Raw genomic sequence first — 11,565 nt, forward strand, 5'->3', positions numbered from 1 at the left:
TTAAAAAATAAAATCTATTTGCAATGTATGAAAATAAAAGCATTAATAGTGGTATCATTGATGAGTGATTCAATATGCTCCATTTTGGAAGAATAAAAATATTTAAGGAGTAACATGTCTTGTATTTAACTAGATTATTATATGAACTTAATATCCTGTATATGCAAACATAAACATCATAATTTGAGATTAATTTTCATTCCAGGATACCTGACAATTAAAATTCAGAATTTCTTTACAAAATTGATATAAAAGAAATTGCCGATCTTTACATTTTGGCTCTACAAATCAACATAAGTAAGACTGTAACTCATTCAAAGGGCTTTCCACAAGTAAAACAATAAAATGAAATTAATGTTGATATTGGAAGGGACAAAACTGTATATGAAGACTGTATAAAGAATCAATATATTTGAGGATATTCATTGTATATAATATCAAACAGAAGAATTGGTTGAAAAATAAAAACAAAAAAGCCCCCACAAAAATTAAATAAATTATTTGGTATAATGTAAACCAAGGAAATAAAACTTGTTTCACTGCATTAAAACTCTTAGAAAATTGAATTTCCATAGTAGATATATGTAGACATGATATAAGGTGCCTCAGGATTCCTAATATATATTAATACATATTTTGAAGCTGTAATAATTAACACAGCTGGGTATTGGGAAAAAAAGGCAAGAAGTGAATGGATTACAATAAAGAGTCCATAAATAGACAAAAATAATATATGGAAATTTGATATATATTAAAACTGTAATTTCTCAGCAATAGAGAAAGGATAGATGGTTTTTAGACAACAGGAAAAGAAATAAACATGGATTCCTACCTCTCAGTTTGCAGCAAAAAAATTTCAGATGAATTAAATACTTAAACATAAGATAAATCATAAAAATACTTAAGAAAAAAACCCAAAGGTGTGAATTTATTTATAATCTTGAAGTTGGTAGACCTTTACAACTCAGACATAAAATTCAAAAGCCATACATTTGACTATATAAAACTTAAAATACAAAAAATATTAAAATATGCTGTAATGAAAAAAATGAACAAAATCTAAAGGCAAACTGGGAAAACAATTGCTACTGTTGGGAAGGAAGAATTTCCTCTGCCCTTAAAGATTTTTCCAGCTGGACTAAGAATCAAATTGACATGAGACAAATTAATAGGAGAAAATCAAATTTAAAATAGTGTATTTATGGGGAATCCACACAGACATGGAAATTCCAAAGACAGTGAGGCAACATAATGCTTATATGAGCTAAGGAGAAGGGAAAGGGCCTGAAGATACAAAGGGGGAAAATACCATTAGCAGGAAGGTGAAAGGAAATATTTGGAAAACAAAGTTTGCCATATTCTGTAGATAAGTTTCTTAAGTAAAAAGGAATCTCTGTTAATAGCTCTCTTCTTGGTACAAGCAGGAAATTGAGGGGAAGATAAAGATTTTTTTGAATCTTCTGGGTTTGGATTGCTTTTAACTTAAAATAATTTTTATGCCAAAGTGCCCCATCTTGGGACTGTCTGCCCTTGGTCCCTACACTACACATATTAGATAGAGGGCAGTTTATAATTTACAAAATACTCATATATCAATAAGGAAATTTTTGGATAAAATAGTAAAATTGGCAAGGTTATATATAGGCTGGTTACAGAAAAGGAAATATAAGCTTAGATGAGACATATGGTATGATGCTCAACTTTGTTTATAATTAAAAAAATGCAAAGTAAAACAGTGGAATTCCATGTCCTATATATAAGGTCTCAGGTCAAAAAGATTAATAAAAATAATAATTAAAAAACATAATGTCTATTGTTGGAAAGGTACAGGAAGCAGACACTCTATGTCCTATTGATAGTAGGGTAAACAGAGGCTGCATTTTTATAAAGCAATTTTGCAATATCTATCAAAATTCGAAATTACTCGAATCCCTGAATTCCACTAAAAATTTAAGTAAACAATACACTCATAAAAGTGTATATGCCCACAGAGATATTCATTCCAGCATTACCTGCAGCAACGGCAAACTGAAAAACTTGAATGTCCATCAGTAGGGAATTGGTTAAATAAATTGTGGTATATTAATATAATTCAGCAGTACAAAATGAATTAGATCTTCTTATGCAGATATGGGATGATAGTTAAGATATATTATTAAACAGTAAGCCACAAAACAGTGTGATTCTCTTTGGGTAGTGGGTGGTCCAAGAATGGCCCAAGAGCTTTTTTGGGTTGCTGGGCTACCTGGGACCACTTTTACCCAAACTACAAGGGCAACTCCACAACTCAAATTCCCATTAGACTAATAGCTTCTCCCCCACAGGAGAGTTTGTAACTTCTCAGTTTGGGCAGCTGGTGTTTCCCAACACTTCTTAAATAGTTGGTACACATACCCTCACTTACCATGCCACAGAATATTTTTGCAGGTATGTGCAAAAAAGTTTTTCAAAGAAGATCCAAGAATCTGTTACCAGGGATTAGGGAGAGGGAAGAAGAACGATTTGTGTGGGCTAGGGCACTTATTTATTTATTTATTTATTTATTTATTTATTTATTTATTTGACAGAGCGAGGCACAGTGAGAGAGGGAACACAAGCAGGGGGAGTGGGAGAGGGAGTAGCACGTTTCCTGCTGAGCAGGAGCCAGATGAGGGGCTTGATCCCAGGACCCTGGGATCATGACCTGAGCCGAAGGCAGATGCTTAATGACTGAGCCACCCAGGTGCCCTGGGCTAGGGCACTTTTACTTTTAATTTTCTACCTATTCCATCACGGACTTAATCTTTTAATTGTTTCACTTTATCCACAATATCTTTATTAGATTAGAAGTACAAAATAATACATGCTAATACAGAAGTATATAAAGAAAACATTAATAATCTCTTTCCCTGTTCCTATTCTAGGTAACCGATGTTAAGAGTTTGGTATGTATATTCCCACATCTTCCTCTGAGTTCATGTAAACATATGCATGCATATTATGGAGTTTTTTTTTAGAAAATGGATTTTACTACTCAGATTACTTTGCAAATTATTATTTTCACTTTTATACCTGATCAATCTGTACTTACAATTTTAACTAGCTTTTCAAAGCTGCATAATATTACATAGTATAACTATTTTTCCCACCCCTTAATGATGGATATTCTATGCAAGAAGCAAGATAGCCAATAAAGGGATTGCTGAATCAAAGATTATGCACATAACCTTTTAAATTGGATTAGGCCAGAGTATTTTCCATGGTGTTTAGCAATTTTTTCTCCAACCAGAAATTTATGAGTGACTGTTTCTTTATACTTTAACTGCACTGAAAGTTATTAAATTTCTCAATAAGGTACAGGATGGGAATAGTAAATCATTGTTTTTATTTGCATTTTTTGAATGAATAAAGTTGGGCAGCTTTTCATATGTTAATTACCAATTTGAATTTCTCTTCAAAAAGCTTCAGGTCCAGATGGTTTTACAAATAATTACAAAATGTAGAACTTCCCCCATTTTACAAATAATTCCTATTATTTCAAAAAGGTAAAATTTTTTCAATTCGTTTTGTTCAGATAACATAATCATAATATCAAAAGTGATAAAACAACAACAAAAAAGTAGATCAGTGGTTGTGTGCACAATACAATAATTTGAGGAGCTTTTGAAAAATGCTCCAGCCTGGGTCCCACCTAAGAGCTTCTGATTTTTTTAATTTGAGCTATGGCCTGGTACTTATGATTCTGATGTACTACAGACCAATATTCCTTATGCACATAATGTTAGTTTGTAAATGAAATGCTAAAAAATTGAATCCAGTAGTTCATTAAAGGAATAATATCCCATAATTGCATAGAGCTTATTCTAGAAATGTAATGATGCTTCAACATGAAGAAATCTAACAACTTAATTCATTACCTCCAAAAATTGAAAGAGAAAGACCATAGAGTTATATCAGTTGATGCATAAACATTATTTACCACAATTCAGTCAAAATTCCTAGAAATATCTTTGAGTATATTTGGACTAGAAACATATTATCATGATAAGACTGTTTATTGCAAACTATAGAAACATTATTGTAAAATAAGATATTAAATTCCCATTTAAGTCAGGATCAACTCAAGTATGCTTATTTTAATCAATAGTAAACATTATTTTGGAAATCTGGTTAATGCACTAAGACAGTAGATAAGTGATACATATTTTGGAACTAAAGAGACATATACAACCATGCCATACAATTGTATACCTGGAAAATCCAAGAGACTATAAAAATAGAATTCTTTACAAGATAATTTTATGAAGTAGAAAGATAAACTGTAACTAAAGAAAAACAATAGCTTTTCTTAATACTAGGACTAAGTAGTTAGAAACCAAATGGGAAATATATCATTCACAATTATAAAAATATGAAATACCTAAGATTATGTCTATAAAGAAAATATAGGACCTATGTGAAGATAGTTATAACATTTTCTTGAAAGATTTAAAAGAAGTCTCTCAAATGGAGGGAGCTATACCATGTTCATGTATAAAAAGAGTATTAAAAAATGTCAATTCATTGCAATTTCCCATACAAATATAATATAATTTAAACACACACACAATATTTCAAATGTTGTCTTGTATTGAAACTAGATGAAATTGTTTCAGTTCAAATGGAAGAATTAACATCTGAGAATATTTAAGAAATCTATGAAAATAAAAGTGTCTCATGGAAATTAGTTTTACCAGATATTAAAACTTAACTTGTAAAAAAAAAAAAAAAAAACTTAACTTGTAAAATCATCCAAATAGATGGATAGATGATAGATAGATATCATTGACCAAACTTTAATCAGGATTCCCTAAGCCTTCTTCTCAACAAGGTCTTTACCTTGGGCTTCAGTGTCTCTCCTTATTGGGCCTGCATTGCCCAGTTTCATTAAGAATCCTACTAAATTAGTTTAAGTAAAATCCCCCGCCCTCGGTATCTGGTTAGATTCCTCATTCGACACCATTTCCCAGGTAGCGTCTGACCATTCTAATGCTTTCAGCAAAAATTCTATTAAGTCAGTAGAGCAAAAATTCTCCCTATCCTTGATTTCCGCTCTTAATAATTTTCTGTCTACTATAACCACCTCTCCCCTACCTGCTTCTTGGCTATAAATCCCCAATTTGATGTATTCAGAATTGAGCCCAGTTCTATGCTGTGGTATGTTTTCTCTCATTGCAATAATCCTGACTAAAATCTATTTTTTTAGATTTTATTTTAATTCCAGTAAATATACAGTGTTATATTAGTTTCAGGTATACAATATAGTTATTAAACAATTCCATACATCAGTGCTGATCACCACAAGTGTACTCCTTAATCCCCAACACCTATTTAAACCATCCCCTCACCTACCTTCCCTCTGGTAACAATCAGTTTGTTCTCTATAATTAGGAGTCTGTTTCTTGATTTCTCTATTTCCCCTTTGCTCATTTATTTTGTTTCTTAAATTCTACATATGAGGGAAATCATATTGTATTGGTCTTTCTCTGACTGATTTATTTCTTCTTTTGTGATTATTAAGATTCTTTTTTTAGTTTTTTTTATCATGTTCAGTAAGCCACTGTATAGTACATCATTAGTTTTTGATGTAGTGTTCAATGATTCATTAGTTGCGTATAACACCCAGTGCTCATCACCACACGTGCCCTCCTTAATACCCATCACTGGGCTAACCCATCCCCCACCCATCTCCCCTCTGAACCCTCAGTTTGTTTCCTGGAGTTCATAGTCTCTCATGATTTGTCTGCCTCTCTGATTTCTCCCCCTTCAGTTTTCCCTCCCTTCCCCTATGGTCCTCTCTGTTATTCCTTATGTTCCACATATCAGTGAAACCATATAATTGACTTTCTCTGCTTGACTTATTTCACTTAGCATAATCCCCTCCAATTCCATCCATGTCTCAATGCAAATGGTGGGTATTCATCCTTTCTGATGGCTGAGTAATATTCCATTGTATATATGCACCACATTTTCTTTATCCATTCATCTTTTGAAGGGCATCTCAGCTCCTTCCACAGTTTGGCTATTGTGGACATTGCTGTTATGAACATTGGGGTGCATGTGCCCCTTCTTTTTACTACATCTGTATCTTTGGGGTAAATGCATAGTAGTGCAATTGCTTGGTCATAGGGTAGCTCTCTTTTTACAACTTAAGGAACCTCCATACTGTTTTCCAGAGTGGCTATACCAGCTTGCATTCCCACCAACAGTGTAAGAGGGTTCCCCTCTCTCCACAACCTCTCCAACATTTGTTGTTTCCTATTTTGTTAATTTTTGCCATTCTAATGGGTGTAAGGTGGTATCTCATTGCAATTTTGATTTGTTATTTCCCTGATGGCTAAGGATGTTGAACATTTTTTTCATGTGTCTCTTAGCCATTTGTATGTCTTCTTTGGAGAAGTGTCTGTTCATTCCTTCTGCCCATTTCTTGACTTGATTATTTGTTTTTTGAGTGTTGAGTTTGAGAAGTTCTTTATAGATCTTGGATACCAGCCCTTTATCTGTAGAGTCATTTGCAAATATCTTCTCCCATTCCATGGATTGCCTCTTAGTTTTGTTGACTGTTTCCTTTGCTGTGCAGAAGCTTTTGTCTTGATGAAGTCCCAAAAGTTCATTTTTGCTTTTGTTTCTCTTGCCTCTGGAGACATGTCTTGAAAGAAGTTGCTGTGGCTGATGTCGAAGGGGTTACTGCCTATGTTTTCCTCTAGGATTTTGATGGATTCCTGTCTCACATTGAGGTCTTTCATCCATTTAGAGTTTATCTTTGTGTATGGTGTAAGAGGATGGTCCAGTTTTATTCTTCTGTATGTAGCTGTCCAATTTTCCCAGCACCACTTATTGAAGAGACTGTCATTTTTCCATTGGGTATTTTTTTCCTGATTTGTCAAAGATTAGTTGACCATAGAGTTGACGGTCCATTTCTGGAGTTTCTATTCTCTTCCATTGGTCTATGTGTCTGTTTTTGTTCCAATACCATGCTGTCTGAGTGATCACAGCTTTGTAATATAGCTTGAAGTCAGGCAACGTGATGTCCCCAGCTTTGTTTTTCTTTTCCAACATTCCCTTGGCAATTCGGGGTCTTTCTGGTTCCATACAAATTTTAGGATTGCTTGTTCCAGCTCCTTGAAAAATGGCAATGCTATTTTAATAGGGATTTTATTGAAAGTGTAGATTGCTCTGGGCAGGATAGACATTTTAACAATGTTTATTCTTTCAATCCTTGAGCATGGAATGTTTTTCCATCTTTTTGTGTCTGCCTCAGTTTCTTTCATAAGTGTTCTGTAGTTTCTAGAGTATAGATCTTTTACCTCTTTGGTTAGGTTTATTCCATGGTATCTTATGGGTTTTGGTGCTATTGTAAATGGAATCAATTCCCAAATTTCTCTTTCCACATTACATTGTTAGTGTATAACAAAGCAACTGTTTTCTGTGCATTGGTTTTGTATCCTGCCACATTGCTGAATTGCTGTATGAGTTCTGATAATTGGGGGGGAGGAGTCTTTTGGGTTTCCACATAAAGTATCATGTTATCTGTGAAGAGAGAGAGTTTGACTTCTTCTTTGCCAATTTGGATGCCTTTTATTTCTTTTTGTTGTCTGATTATTGATGCTAGGACTTTTAGCACTATGTTGAACAATAGTGGTGAGAGTGGGGATCCCTGTCATGTACCTGACCTTAAGGGAAAAGCTCTCAGTTTTTCCCCATTGAGAATGATATTCGCTGTGGGCTTTTCATAGATGGTTTTTATGAATTTGAGGAATGTTTCCTCTATCCCTACACTCTGAAAAGTTTTAATCAGGAAAGGACATTGTATTTTGTCAAATGCTTTTTCTGCTACAATTGAGAGGATCCTGTGGTTCTTGTCTTTTCTTTTATTAATGTGCTGTATCACATTGATTGATTTGCAAATATTGAACCACCCTTGCATCCCAGGAATAAAACCCACATAGTCGTGATGGATAATCCTTTTAATGTACTGTTGGATCCTATTGGCTAGGATCTTGTTGAATATTTTGGCATCCATGTTCATCAGGGATATTGGTCTGTAATTCTCCTTTTTGATAGGGTCATTGTCTGGTTTTGGGATCAGGGTAATAATGCCTGCTTCATAGAACGAGTTTGGAAATTTTCCTTCTATTTCTATTTTCTGAAGCACCTTCAATAGAATAGGTATTATTTCTTCTTTGAATGTTTGTTAGAATTCCCCTGGGAAGCCATCTGGCCCTGGACTCCTGTTTTTTGGGAGATTTTTGATTGCTGCTTCAATTTCCTTACTGGTTATTGGTCTATTCAGATTATCTATTTTTTCCTGTTTCAGTCTTGGTAGTTTATAAGTTTCCAGGAAGGTGTCCATTTCTTCTGGGTTGCTTAATTTGTTGGCATATAGTTGCTGGTAATAATTTCTAATAATTGTTTCTATTTCTTTGGTGTTAGTCGTGATCTCTCCCCTTTTATACATGATTTTATTAATTTGGGTCCTTTCTCTTTTTTTTTTTATATAAGTCTGGCCAGAGGTTTATTGATCTTATTAGTTCTTCTAAAGAACCAGCTTCTAGTTTTGTTAATCTGTTCTACTCTTTTTCTGGTTTCTATTTCATTGATCTGTGCTCTAATCTTTATTATTTCTTTTCTCCTGCTTGGTTTAGCTTTATTTGTTGTTCTTTCTTCATGTCCTTTAGGTGTAAGGTTAACTTGTGTATTTCGGATTTTTCTAATTTTGTGAGAGAGGCTTGGATGGCTATGTATTTCCCTCTTAGGACCACCTTTGCAGTATCCCATAGGTTTTGGACAGTTGTGTTGTTTTCATTTTCATTAGTTTCCATGAATTGTTTAAGGTTTTCTTTAATCTCCTGGTTGATCAATCATTCTTTAGCAGGATGCTCTTTAACTTCCAAGTGTTTGAATTCCCTCCAAATTTTTTCTTGTGGTTGAGTTCCAGTTTCAAAGCATCATGGTCTGATAACATGCAGGGAATAATCTCAGTATTTGGTATCGGTTGAGACCTGATTTGTGACCCAGTATGTGGTCTATTCTGGAGAAAGTTCTGTGTGCTCGAGAAAAATGAGTATTCTTTTGCTTTAGGGTGGAATGTTCTTTATATATCTACGAAGTCCATCTGGTCCAGTGTGTCCTTCAAAGCTCTTGTTTCTTTGTTGATCTTTTGCTTAGATGATCTGTCCATTGCTGAGAGTGGAGTATTAAGATCTCCTACTATTAATGTATTTTTATCAATATGATTCTTTATTTTGGTTAATAGCTGGCTTATGTAGTTGGCTGCTCCCATGTTAGGGGCATAGATATTTACAATTGTTAGATCTTCTTGTTGGATAGACCCTTTAAGTATGGTTTGGTATCCCTCTACATCTCTTACTACAGTCTTTGTTTTAAAATCTAATTTGTCTGATATGAGAATTGGTACCCCAGCATTCTTTTGAGGTCTGCTGGCATGGAAGATGGATCTCCATCCCTTCACTTTCAGTCTGGATGTATCTTTAGGTTCAAAATGAGTCTCTTGTAGGCAGCATATGGATGGGTCCTGTCTTTTTATCCAATCTGCAACCCTATGCCGTTTTATGGGAGCATTTAGGCCATTCACGTTGAGAGTGATTATTGAAAGATATGAATTAATTGTCATCATGTTGTCTGTGAAGACGTTGTTTTTATAGATTGTCCCTGTAAATTTCTGTTGTATATCACTCTTGGAGTCTTTCTCCTTTTATAGAACCCCACTTAATATTTTTTGTAGGGCCGGCTTAGTGGTCACATATTCTTTAAGTTTCTGCCGGTCGTGGAAGCTCTGCATCTCTCCATCCATTCTAAATGACAGCCTTGCTGGATAAAGTATTCTTGGCTGCATGTTCTTCTCATTTAGTACCCTGAATATGTCTTGCCAGGCCTTTCTGGTTTGCCAGGTCTCTGTGGATAGGTCTGACGTTATTCTGATGTTCCTCCCTCTGTACGTAAGGAATCTCTTCCCCCTAACTGCCCTTAAGATGGTTTCCTTGGTTCTAAGATTTGCGAATTTTACTATTACATGCCGAGGTGTTGGCCTGTTTTACTTGATCTTGGGAGGGGTCCTCTCTGCCTCTAGGATGCGAATGTTTGTTTTATTCCGCAGATTAGGGAAGTTCTCAGCTACAATTTGTTCAAATATATCTTCTAGTCCTCTCTCTCTCTCCACTCCCTCCGGGATTCCAATTATTCTGACATTGGAATGCTTCATGGTGTCACTTATTTCTCTGATTCTATTTTCATGGATTCTGAGTTGTTTTTCCCTGGCCTCCTCTTTTCCCTTTTTATCTATTAAATTGTCTTCCAAGTCACTTATACGTCCTTCTCCCTCACTTACGCTAGCTGTTGACATGATAAATTGTTCTCCATCCCCTCACTTTCAATCTAGAAGTGTCTTTAGGTTCAAAGTCAGTCTCTTCTAGACAGCATAGGGATAGGTCCTGCTTTCTTATCCAATCTGAAACTCTGTGCCATTTTATGGGAGCATTCAGCCTGTTCATGTTAAGAGTAACTATTGAAAGATATGAATTTTGTGCCATCATATTGCCTGTAAAGTCCCTGTTTCTATAGATCGTCTCTGTACATTTTGGGTCTATATTAGTCTTGGGGTCTTTCTTCTTTTATAGAATCCCCCTTAATATTTCTTGCACGGCTGGCTTGGTGGTCACATATTCTTTCAGTCTCTGCTGGTCCTGGAAGCTCTTTGTCTCTCTGTCTATTCTGAATAACAGCCTTGCTGGATAAAGTATTCTTGGCTGCATGTTCTTTTCATTTAGTACCCTGAATATGTCTTGCCAGCCCTTTCTGGTTTGCCAGGTCTCTGTGGACAGGTCTGATGTCATTCTGATGTTCCTCCCTCTGTACCTAAGATATCTCTTCCCTGTAGCTGCTCTCAAGATAGCTTCCTTTGCTCTAAGATTAACAAGTTTTACTATTATATGCTGGGGTGTTGGTTTATTTTTATTGATCTTGGGAGGGGTCCTCTCTGCCTCTTGCACACAAATGCTTGTTTCCTTTCCCAGATTAGGGAAGTTGTCAGATATGATTTGCTCAGATACATCCCTTCTAGTCCTCTCTTTCTCTCCATCCTCTCAGGAATCCCAATAATTCTGATATTGGAACATTTCATGGCCTTATTGATTTCTCTAAGTCTGATCTCATGGGCTTCTAGTTGTTTATCTCTCCTTGGTTTCCTTCCTTTCTATCAGCTTATCTTTTAGGTCACTAATTTGTTCTTCTGCCTCATTTACCCTGGCTGTTAGAGTATCCAGTTCAGACTGCATCTCATTCATAGCATTTTTAAGTTCAGCCTGAATAGATCTCATTTCTGCTCTTAGAGATGCTATATTGCCACTAATAGTTTTCTCAAGCTTAGTTATTGACTTCATAATTGCTACCCTGAAGTCTATCTCTGACATCTTGCTTATATCCATATCCATTAGGTCTCTGGCATAAGACATTGTCTCTGGTTCTTTTCTTTGTTGGGAGTTCCTCCTTCTAGTCATTCTCTTGAGGGATGGTTGAGGGAATGAAAAG

The sequence above is a fragment of the Halichoerus grypus genome, chromosome X (genome assembly GCF_964656455.1).
Source record: "Halichoerus grypus chromosome X, mHalGry1.hap1.1, whole genome shotgun sequence".
NCBI lineage: Eukaryota > Metazoa > Chordata > Mammalia > Carnivora > Phocidae > Halichoerus > Halichoerus grypus.